Below are 12734 nucleotides of genomic sequence, written 5' to 3' on the forward strand. Positions count from 1 at the left end.
CACGAAACAGGCTGGGCTGACATCAGGGTGGGGGCCAAGAGTTCAGAGTCATGATGTGAAAGGAATGGAGCCGAGGGGCCCGCCATGCACAGGCGGTGGCAGGGAGGGCCTGGGCAGCTCTGCTTCAGGTTCTCACTGCCTGACGCACACAGCCCTCTGAGGCCTGGCCGATGTGCTGGGAGCTGGGACATCGGTCCATTCAATCTGAGGGAAGAGCAGCTAGGTTCTCCCAATTCTCTTTTTAGAGATTTCTCCATCACCATGATCAGCACTTGAAGCCTGAATCATCGTGCTCAATAATAGTGAATTATTCTTCATGCATGGAAGTGTGCAAAGAATAACCACCCCACCCTGCCACCCCACCTTCTCTGGGAGAAGCTGACAATAGTGGGCCCTGGGGAGAGCCATGTAATCAGGGGAGCTTAAGGAGCACAACACAAGACCCTGGGTTGGTTTCTGGTGCAATGGAACCCGTGGCTCTGCTCAGGCCGATGAACCTGGGGAAAACACCTGCTCAGGACTGCATCTCCATCCTCCGGAGGCTGTGTGGGTGAAGGTGATTGTTTAGGTCCTGCTTCTATTCACCACTGTGAAAAAAAAAAAAAAAAATGGGTCTGTGTGACCACAGCATGCGGAGGACGGCAGCTCCAAAAAAAATCCCGGCTAACCAGATCCCGAGCCTTGTTCACACCATGTCTCAATTCTATCCCTGTCGCTGAGCTGATTTGTTGTGGACTCTCCTCAATTAAGAAAACTAAAATAAAATGTAGGGCTACAAGGGGTAAGAAGTGGAATAGATCCAAAAGGTTTTTCTTTAGTGAGCAAGCATAGCTTACACATGATGGGGACTGATTGATTTGTTGATGTAAATCAAAGTTTTGGCATTAGAAAATTCCTGTTGGGACACAAGAAATTCCTAAAATAAACGTGAACACCAGAGAAGTTCTGCCAGCTCATAAAGAAGCAAGCAGAGTGGACTTTACAGAGGCTGGTGCGTCCCGGCGAGCGCTAACCAGGGCTGCTGTGGGTCTGCAAACACCACAGAAGCCTCTGCACGAGGCAGTTTAGAAAGAATCACAAGAAATACCTCAAGAAATGTCTTCCAAGTCATCCAGCTTCATAACTCCAGGCAACAGGAGTGCATCAAGTATTTCATTAACTTGAATTTTTTTCTTTTCTTTTCTTTTTTCTTTTTTTCTTTTTTTTCTTTTTTTTTTTTTTTTGAGACAGCGTCTCCTTCTGTCACCCAGGCTGGAGTTCAGTGGCGCGATCTCAGCTCACTGCAACCTCCGCCTCCCAGGTTCAAGCAATTCTCCTGCCTCAGCCTCCTGAATAGCGGGGATTACAGGTGCGTGCCACCATGCCCAGCTAATTTTTGTATTTTTAGTAGAGACGGGGTTTCACCGTGTTGGTCAGCCTGGTCTCCAACTCCTGACCTCATGATCCGCCTGCCTCCGCCTCCCAAAGTGCTGGGATTACAGGCATGAGCCACCATGCACAGCCTAGCTTGCATTTTTTTAATTAAATTTTAACAGGTGTGTTTATGCTTCACAATTTCAAACTGAAACATGTCTGAAAGCCATGGCATCTCCACATTATTGAATGTTTCCAGTTGGAAAATCGGCACCACAGTCATTTGGCAAAAATCATTGACAACAGGTTAAAATGATCTATTTTCCCCCTATTGCTTCTCAGATTGCTTACAATTGGCTCAAACAAGGTGAAACACTGGTTACAACTGGTGAAATATAATTTTACATGAAACAATGTTTCAATGACCTGAAAAGTTACCATGCTTAAGGAAGCAATAAAATGTTGTTCTTAAATGTTGTATGAGACTCTTTATGGTCTATCTTGCTCTTGCCAGCTTATGTAGTTTCTGTAAACATCTTCTCTTAGAATACACAGAGCTTTCCAGTCAATAAAGTACCCAGTAAATGCATCATTGTAAAACTACTTTCCCATGATGTTTGAATTAGAAACATGTAACAAGATCATTCAGCAGCATCATATGAGAGAAATGTGATCCACCACATTTGGCCTCCGAAAGTGCTGGGATTACAGGTGTGAGCCACCGTGCCCTGCCGAATTATTTTTTCTCATGCTGATAAAGAATAAGAATTAAATTATAAAAATATAAAAATTCTTTGAATCTGAGATAGAAAAATCAAAAGATTGAACATTCCTTAGCACTGGCTGCTTACACCTGAAATATTCTCTGCTACTGTTTCAATTAGCACTTGTCTCTCCACTGTGGATCATCAACACTGCAAAGGGATACAATCTGCAAGCTAGTTTTGTTTAGTCCGACAACCAAATTAGCTTTTTTGGGCAATTTGGAAACCAGCTACCAATTTTGGTAAAAATATATCAAAATAATAACCAAGGGAAATGTGAATGAAATATCTGAAGAGATCTTTAGAATTCCTTAACTCATGGTATTAAGGCACTCAAGAAAGTTGGGATCCCAGAAGCCTGCTCCAGGTTACCCTGATCACTCTAGAGTCACACTTCCAGGGGAAACTGGTCTTACTACAGCAAATACTTTAACACTCTGGTTGAGATGCAACTGCCACTCAATTATAGAAAAATAAATGCTCATGCTCTAGACCATCATTTAATTTTCCTACAGTAGCAGAAGGAAATTTTCCTTCTGGAGAAACAGCCTTTTCCTCAACTCCACAGCCGGGATGATGGGCAGAGACAGAAGCAAGGGCTGGCCATGGTGGCAGTGATCGTGCCAGCCTTGGAGGAAGCCTTGCATAGAGATCTAGAGATGAAGGAGTGTGGGAGGGTAGGGGCAAGGACGTCACCATTGAGGGTGACAGGGAACACAGCGATTGTTTCAGCCTTGTCTCCTTGGTGTGTACGCTTTCTCACTGAACCCACCCTACAGCAGAGAGGCAACCAAATGCCATTCCTATATCAAACTATGTTCTATGCATGCTGGCTTCACTGATCAGAAATTTCTTGGTCATTCTGCATGATGATTTGAAGATCAATTCAAGAAAATGCTATAGTTGTATGACACAAGGAATTTAAGGTTAAAACCACATGAGTTGAGAGATAGGGAGGTCACATTTGATAAAATCCAAATTTCTAGCAAACGTGAGCATCGAAATAAAAATTTTTTCTTAACATGTTAAGAGTATTTTAAATCAACCAAGTTATGATTATAGGGAAACACTAGGCCACATTTAAAATTAGAATCTGAACAAAAGTATCTGCTACAGTGTTATGATTAAAATTTGTATTTTTAATAATTTAGGGCAATGTAGTAAGAAATGTTTGGCTAGGTGCGGTGGCTTACACTTGTAATCCCAGCACTTTGGGAGACCAAGGTGGCTGGATCACCTGAGGTCAGGAGTTGGAGACTAGCCTGGTTAAAATGGTGAAACCCCGTCTTACTAAAGATACAAAAATTAGCCGGGTGTAGTGGTGGATACCTGTAATCCCACCTACATGGGAGGCTGAGACAGGCGAATTGCTTGAACTCTGGAGGCAGAGGTTGTAGCAAGCCGAGACCATGCCATTGTACTCCAGCCTGGGCAAAAAGAGCGAAATTCTGTCTCAGGAAAAAAAAAAAAAAAAAACAAAAAAAAAAAACCTGCAGTAAAAATACTTCAAGAAACTTTTAAAAAATTGATTTAAATTAGGATTTTGGCGGTGGCTCAAGCCTGTAATCTCAGCACTTTGGGAGGCCAAGACGGGCGGATCACGAGGTCAGGAGATCGAGACCATCCTGGCTAACACGGTGAAACCACGGCTCTACTAAAAAATACAAAAAATTAGCCGGGCGAGGTGGCGGGTGCCTGTAGTCCCAGCTAATCGGGAGGCTGAGGCAGGAGAATGGCGTGAACTCGGGAGGCGGAGCTTGCAGTGAGCTGAGATCCGGCCACTGTATTCCAGCCTGGGCGACAGAGCGAGACTCGGTCTCAACAACAACAACAACAACAACAAAATAAATAAATAAATAAATAAATAAATAAATTAGGATTTTGTAATATCGTTTCTTAATTCTACAACTCGGAGTTTTTCGGGGAAATAATGTTCAAAATTGAGTGCCTATGGCAGCATGCACCTGGACAGGGCCACTCTGTACTCTGGGTCGCAGGAGTGGAGCCTGGATCACTTCCCACCACTGATGGGCTGGGGATTCTTGGGTGAGTTACTCAATCATTCTGGGCCTCAGTTTTCTCACGTGTAAAATGGAGATAATCCTGTCATTTACCTCAAAGGATTCTTGTGCAAAATTAAATTATTTAACACATGCAAACTGAACAATTTGCATAGAGTAAGCACCCCAATGTTAGTTATTGTTATTGATATAATTTCCCAGGTTCCTGAAGAAAAGACAGCCCTGGGCAGCATGTAATGTCTGAGACTCCCCAAGAGCTCACAAAAGTGATGGACGTTTCTGGCAAAAACAGACTATTTGGCTCTAGATAAGCTCTATGACTGGATATCAAACTGGTTTAAAAGAACAGCAGCTGGTTCCTCTAAGCAGCTTTAAGCATCACAAACTGGAACCACCAACTGGACTTTGGAACACAAGGAAAGCCCACCCCCTTTGGGGAACCAATCAGAGTCTGTTCAACAGGCACCAACCCCACACATAATGGAAAGTCAGCCAACCAAGGAGCAGACGCTAATAGAATTGCAGGTGCATGTCCGCTGCCAATCAAAATGGCTTTCCTCCCGCAAAGGCAGTATTTGGGTACCAGCATCCCGGGAGGCAGCGAGCACCCTCACACCCTCATACCGCAGGCTCTGGTCGGAGAAGAGTGAGAGGGATGCTCCCTACCACACGGAGTCCCCAGAAGTCAGCCCTACAACTCTCCCTCCTTCCTTTTGCTTCCAGTCCAGGAATGTAGATGGATCCCGCTTCCTTCCAAGACAATGCGGGATCTCCAGGAAAAGTTCACAGATTGAAAGCACATGTTGTTGCTGTCCACGCATGCATGACTATCATTTATTAACTGGGTCTGTACCCATTTCCTGAGGCTCCCAAAACAAAGCCCTACACACTGAGTGCCCTAAAACAGAAGCTTACTCTCTCAGTTCCAGAAACCAGAAGTGCGTGGTCAAGGTGTCAGCTGGGCATTCCCTGTAGGGAATTTTCCCTCTGACACCTGCTGGAAAGCATCGGTTCTTGCTTATTCCAGCCCCTGGTGCTTCTGGCAGTCCCTGGGGTGGCTCCCTGGCTCCTGGATGCACCCCTGGGTCTCTGCCTGGTCTTCATGTGGTCACCTGCTCCCGAAGGTCACTGTGCCCAGTTCCTCTTCCTATCAAGGTATCCTGCCGTAATCTATCTCCCTATCTCCTTAACTTGATTCCTTCTCCTATCTAAATGTGTCCCAATCTGGGCACATTGTCTGGAGCTGACCATTCCACAACTACGCTGCTCTCAGAGCCGCTGTCAGTAAAATTGCACCGTGGATAAAAATCTACGCCTTGAAAATGGTATCTGTGAAAGCTGTCAGAATCAAAATGGAGGCACTTGTGTCAAACCCTGACACGATGGATCTGGGGAAGGCCATGAAGGGGGCAGTTCTCATACAAGAGTGCTAATAATAACCATGGCAAAAGACTGCACAAAACCACAGCTCTGCACAAAAGCCACTGCAACCTCACACAGTCACTTCTGCAAGGACTTCTACCCACCCACTGCCCATCCAGCCTCAGGCTGACACCACTCTTGTTATCAATCCTTATAGCCAAGGATAACTTTCAAAACTACTTGTGTGGTCTTGCCAGTTTCCCTTTAAAAACTCGTATCTCTTCTCAAAAGAACAGATTTATGCAGCCAAATGACATATGAAAAAATGCTCATCATCACTGGTCATTGCAGAAATGCAAATCAAAACAATAACGAGATACCATCTCATGCCAGTTAGAATGGCGATCATTAAAAAGTCAGGAAACAACAGATGCTGGAGAGGTTGTGGAAAAATAGGAAGGCTTTTACACTGTTGGTGAGTGTAAATCAGTTCAACCATTGTGGAAGACAGTGTGGCAATTCCTCAAGGATTTAGAACTGGAAGTACCATTTGACCCAGCCATCCCATTACTGGGCATATACCCAAAGGATTATAAATCATTCTACAATAAAGACACGTGTGAATAAATAAATAAATAAAATAAAATAAAATAAAAACTCATGACTTCCTCTGCCGCCGCGAATTCACCCATCAGCTTACCATGGCTCTCATACTTCACATTGCAGTGCTCATTCCTCATGACACTCATCAGCACCAGAAAACTCTTCTGTGTTTGTTATTTGGCTTGACATAACCAAAATGTTCAAATGGCTACTTTAAACAGATTTTTAAGTCATCACATTTCAAGAGCATTTTAGAAATTTAGATAGGAAGTATGTTTGCTACCAAAATGAGAATACAGTCAGCCAAGCTACTGAGAAATGCATCTCTCCCCTCCATCAGGTGAGGAGAACTGTCTGTTGCTCACCCACAGCCCTGCATGCCTCATCACCAGCATCCTGCTCCGGCCCCAGGATTCTCTTCATGCCCAGCAGCCAACTCCTGTGTCACTCTCAGAGGCTGCCCGTGGGCTTCCGGAGCCAGCTGTGCCTGAACTGACAGTGCCTGGGAATTGCCAACATGCTCTGGGGAAGCAGCAGTTGAGCAGTGGGGTGTGTGAAAGTCCTGACTGCCTCAACCCCCATTACTCATCATGCAGACAAGCCTGGGCCTGCTTGAGCTCCCGGGAGCACTGACCTGGTTCCCTCCATAAGGTCTGCTGGGGTGCTTTGCCCTCTCAGCCCCTCTGGTTTTAGGACCTTCCCTGCCCGAGCAGGTTCTCCTGGAAATGCTTCCTCGTCTGGGCAGCTCCAGGACAAACCTGGCCTAGGAGGACATGCAGGTCACCTCTGATGGCATTACTGTTCCAGGCTGAAGCTGCAAGGCCGACCACTGACTTCCAGAGAAGGCCCCAGTGCCGCCAGCCCAGCGAACCCCAGGAAGACCTTCAGCCCCCTATGGGGCCTGTTCTCCCCAACCCTGGCATCCCACTGATTGTGCACAGATCACATCCCAGTGATGTGTGGAGTCTACTCTCTGATAGCCAAGAGTTGTATCCAGCTCCTGCCTCGATTCTCAACAGCACCCTATCTGGCAGGCGCTCAGTGGGCACTGGGCTAAGGGCCTAGTGTTACTCCCAAAGGGCTTCCTCCAGTGCAGGGAACAGAACATGAACTCCAGGACCACATCCACTATCATTAACAAGACCACTGGGCTTTCTATCTTTCTGTGGGCAAGACGCTGTCATTTTGCATAACACAGCAAATTTTATATTTCACAATCAGATTGCCCCAGAGAAAAGTTTACATTTCCCTGAAACTTAGAAGATTTTCTACAATATGATAACCTTGACCTCAACTAAAAGAAAATAACATCTCATTGGCAAGCAATACATTAAGCCATTGAACATTATGTGAGATTAGCTTAAGGGGTAAAAGTTGTGAATTTGACTCCAAAACTAAACATGAAATCAGTTAAAATCACCAAATGAAATAAAAATGTAATCAACTGTTCTGAGAATGGTTCTTGAATTTTGACAAGAATATGACCCAAATCATATTTTATTCCACTCCTGTCAAGGTAAAAAGTGAGTGAGGATCTGGTGAAGCTCAGTTTTCACGTCACAGCTAGAGTGTGGTGTTTGAGGAAATCAAGGAAAATTCAAGAAACACATCTAGATGCGACCCTTCCAGTTAAACAACAGTGGGTTTTTGCGGGAGGCATTTGTTGGAGCTATAAGAGAGTGTCTTCATCGGTTTGTACTATTCTAACAGAATACCATAGACTGGGTGGTTTATAAATAACAAAAATGTATTTCCCACATTTCCGACCATGGAAATCCAAGGTCAAGGCACCTGCAGCTTCCCTGTGGCTTCCTGGTCCACAGAGGGCGCCCTCTCTCTGTGCCTTCACATGGTGGAAGAGATGAGGGAGCTCCTTGGGGTCCCTTGGATAAGGCCTCGAACCCTGAATCCCATTCAGAAGGGCTCCATCCCCCTGACCTAATCACCTCCCAAGAGCCCCACCTCCTCACACTGTCACCTTGGGAGTGAGGGTTTCTACATACGGATTTTGGGGGTACACAGACATTCAGCCTGTGTCAGGGAAGAATATTCACTAAATGCAGGAAAATCTCAGTGCAAGCTACCGACTGCTGGGGCACTGGGCCGCCTTCAACACAATGGATTCCACAGGACACGGGGAAATACCACTGTTGATTTCCTCTTCTTCATCAGATCTTGTTTGATTTTACATACAACTAAATCCAGGCTGGGCACGGTGGCTCATGCCTGTAATCCCAGCACTTTGGGAGGCAAAAGCGAGTGGATCACAAGGCCAGGAACTCGAGACCATCCTGGCCAATATGGTAAAACCCCATCTTTACTAAAAATACAAAAAATTGGCTGGGTGTGGTAGTGGAAGCCTGTAGTCCCGGCTACTCGGGAGGCTGATGCAGGAGAATCGCTTGAACCTGGGAAGTGGAGGTTGCAGTGAGCTGAGATCATGCTGCTGCACTCCAGCCTGGGCAACAGAGCGAGACTCTGTGTCAAAAAGAAAAAAGACTAAATCCAAAGAGCATTTTGGAAAACTTAAAAGAAGGTATCTTGGTACATTTCTCATGAAACTCTTTTCATCTGAAAATGTGAACTGTTCCATTAAAACAAATCATTCAAGCTAATAAATCTAACGTTAAAATTTGTGAGATGGGTGGTGGCTCACTCCTGCAATCCCCACACATTGGGAGGCCAAGATGGGAGGATCACTTGAGGCCAGATGTTTGATACCAGCCTAGGCAATATAATGAGACCCTGTCTCTACTAAAAAAATAAAAATAATTAGCCAGGCATGGTGGCTCAGGCCTGTATTCCCAGCTACTCAAGAAGCTTGAGCCCAGGAGTTTGAGACTGCAATGAGCTATGATTGCACCACTGCACTCCAGCCTGGGTGACAAGTGAGACCACATTTCAAAAAAAAAAAAAAAAAAAAAAGAATTTCCTGTTTCCTGAAATAACCTTGCATTGTTCTGGTTTTTGTTATTGTTGTTATGGTGGTGTTCCACTAGCTGCCTTAACTAACAGGATAACTCCTAATGTACATTGTGTAAAAGAAAAAAAAATTACGAGGTCCTAGGAGATACACTGCATAATACCTCTAATGAAGCCAGTGAAGCCACAAACCATCTGTCTTCCACCCGGACCTCCACCCAGCAGAAAAGCCCGCAGTCCGGCCCACTAAGCCCACTCCGCAGTCAGTTCAGCCCTCCCAGCCTCTCAGAGGAGGAGAACTAGGGAGGAAAGGAGGGCCGACCGTGACGGCACAAGCTGGGCACAGGGAGACAGCGGCGACCGAGACTTTCCAACAAGTCTAGATGGGTTGCATATGTGTGAAGCCTCATATTAGAATTTGTTTTTCGTGGAGCTGTCTTTCCCAGTTGCCACAAACTTTCATGAGATTGTCTTACATGTAGTCTTAATAATTGTAAAAATAATAAATAGTTATGCGTGTGTGTTATAAAGAATTCCAAAAACTGTAACTCAAAATGTGTTTTGGAAAATGAAAATGTGGTTAAGAAAATTTCTGCAGCAAGAAAAAACAACAACAAAACCAGCTTGGTGTGCCTTCAAATAAATGTGCCAGAGCAGAGATTCTCCTCCCCCAGCAGGTACGGAATACCATTGGATCATTAATAAAATAATCACGTTGCCTCGGAGATGGATCTGAACAGGCCCGCTTCCTCCCCCGAGGTGGGGCTCCCAGGGAATCCTGCTCTTAGGATTAACCGTGATTACATCCTGGGGGAAATTACACATCGGTCTAAGTTTGTTTCTCGTTTCTTCAAAAGTATGTGTACAAAAACAAGGCACAAATTAAGCACCCAGAATGATTTCCCAAGACCTTTGAAAAGCCATTCATCCTGCTGCCTGCATTCCCGGAGCCATGAGGCCTTGAGCTGTGGGTCTTGACACTTTCCCTCCATCTGCCAAGGTTCATTCTTCCGCAGGCCCAAAATCTCAACATGTTTTAGAAAGTTAATTATTAAATGCTGTCAATTGTTGTTGAGTTGTATAATAGCAAAGGTAGAGGCACAAGTACATTATGCCATCTTTCCCCCATCTACCGCACATTTAACTACCTTTGATCTTATCTAATAGTAGATATATAACTGAAATAATCACCATTTAAATATATGAGGTTGTTTGACATAGGTACTACACACAGGGAAAATCAATAATGATTATACAATCACCAGATACAATGTAAACGGCATACCGTGAAGTCTTTACAGGCGAGATAACATCACAGAATTCCCAACCAGAGTCAATAGCCATTAGTTTTAAAAGTGGCCACTTGAACTTGTGTGTGTAGGTGTGTGCACTACAGCCAGGTTGCCCATGGGTGTAGGATCTTCAAATAAACGAGGTTCAAAGAAATAAAGAGGAGGTTTAAGAAACAAACCGTAGTGGTGGTCAAAATGCCCTGAACTTTTGAAAACATAAGTATCTTCAGGTGATGTTTATTTTCAAATCAGTCCTAGTCCTTTGCATTTTGCCAGACTTAAGCTAAGGAGTCCACTTACACGGACAATTAAATTCAAGAGTCTAAAACACTTTTCACAACACAGAGAAGTCAACCTGGTAGCTTTGATGCCTAACAGCTTTGATCCCTTGAAGCTGTTTTGGTCCTCACAGCAAATGTGCCTACTGTCAGTGTGGTGGGGAGAGGGGAGTCATCAAAATGAGTCTATTTTGTATCATTTTCTCCAAGGCCATGGAATCTTGACATTCTCATAAATGAATTTTCACAACTGACTCATTTGGGAAGAAAAATATTTTTCACTCAGGAAAAAAATCTGCAAGAATTTCTGAAACCCAGAGACCTATCCTGACATCTGAAAGTTGATCAACGTCAGGGTTCTTGGCCAATATTGAAAAGTTAAGAAATGGATTCAGTGAAATGTAAGCAGTTATCAACTTTTGAGATGGTTCTCAGGCTGAACAGGAGCCTCGATGATGAATCTTTTCTGAGTCCTCGAAGCCAAGCCTGGAAATGCGTGTACGGATTCTGTTGACGTATGGGTCCCTCTCTGCTGTCCAGACGCAGTTCCAGGAGGGCCAGCTTCCCAGCCATTAACCAAGGGGGCAGCGGATGCATTTTCCATCTGTTGAGAACCATCTAGAGACGTAAGGTGAAAAACGTCAGCATTATCCCTCTATTTACATCCACCAGTACCAAAAGCCTGGCACGACTAAATCCTAAACACACACGATGAGGCGAAGAGAAATGTCCAGCGAAAACCAGAAAGCTGCCATTCTTGTCCTCTTATAAAATTAAAAGCACTTTGAAGGAATACAGCTGTCACTTTATAACCCTTATCCTCTTCCCCTCCAACGTAGCTGTCAAATTTACTGTTTGAGCTTCTCTTTGTAATCACACGATTATGCACTCCATCACCCTCTCCGCCCTCATCATTCCATCTAATGGTTTTAAAGGGAAAGGAAATTACTTGTCCTCGCAGCCAGCAGTTGACACTTTTATGGGTCATCTGTAATGAAGCTATTCTTCGGCTTTAATGGAGACCTTGATTCCGACCAGTGTGAATAATTGTCAAAAGGTGATTAATTAAATATTCACCACTCCCCTATAAAATTGATCAACGTATTACATTACAGCACTCCAAAAGTTATTTTATTTCTTCATTCTACTTCAAATTCTATGCATTTAAACAAGCTTTAAACTGGAGTCATATAATTTACTGCGTATTAATTATACATGACCACTGAATAAAGTTCAAAAAAATGTTTTACACCTTTTTTTTAACTCCATACGAACATGCTACCATTACTTACAACATTGAGAAGTCCTATCTTGAATGTAAAATGTCTCACAATTGTTTCCTGAATGGACATAGCACAGATTTCTCAGGTAACAGGTATTAAGTTCTACAAGCACGTAGCTTTATCCGAAATAAATTGCCAAGACTAAAAGTAATATATCAAATTCCACTGATACATAATTTTCTTTTCTTTTTTTCTTTTTTTTTTTTTTTTTTTTGGCGATGGAGTTTCTCTCTGTCCTCCAGGTTGGAGTGGAGTGGCATGATCTTGGCTCACCGCAACCTCTGCCTCCAGGGTTCAAGCGATTCTCATGCCTCAGCCTCCTGAGTAGCTGGGATTACAGGTGCCCACCACCATGCTTGGCTAATTTTTCTTTTTTTATAGAGACAGGGTTTCGCCATATTGGTCAGTTACTCTCGAACTCCTGACCTCAAGTGATCCACCTGCCTCAGCCTCCCAAAGTCCCAAAGTGCTAGGATTGCAGGTGTGAGCCACCGCGCCCAGCTGATACATAAATTTTTGACTCTTAAAACATCCCAGGACAAGACTAGTGACCATTGCTCATCCATCTCTTCAAACTCTCAAAGCTCAATAATTGGGGTGTGGATGAAGGACAGGGAAGGAAAATTGCCAGTCTGAAAACTTTGCTAGACTGAAAATAAAGACTTAGCTTCCATCAAGACCATGAATCTCTGGCTTTGGCTAACTTTGGTCTTTGACAGGCTGAGTAAATAAATGCAAAACCTTCTCAGAAAATCAGTCCTTCCTGCTTCCATTTCCCCACTGCATTAGGTATTCTTGTGACTGAGTAGAGGGCAAGCAGGGAAGAGTATAAAGATCGAAACTCCTGATTTCAAAC

The sequence above is a fragment of the Chlorocebus sabaeus genome, chromosome 4 (genome assembly GCF_047675955.1).
Source record: "Chlorocebus sabaeus isolate Y175 chromosome 4, mChlSab1.0.hap1, whole genome shotgun sequence".
NCBI lineage: Eukaryota > Metazoa > Chordata > Mammalia > Primates > Cercopithecidae > Chlorocebus > Chlorocebus sabaeus.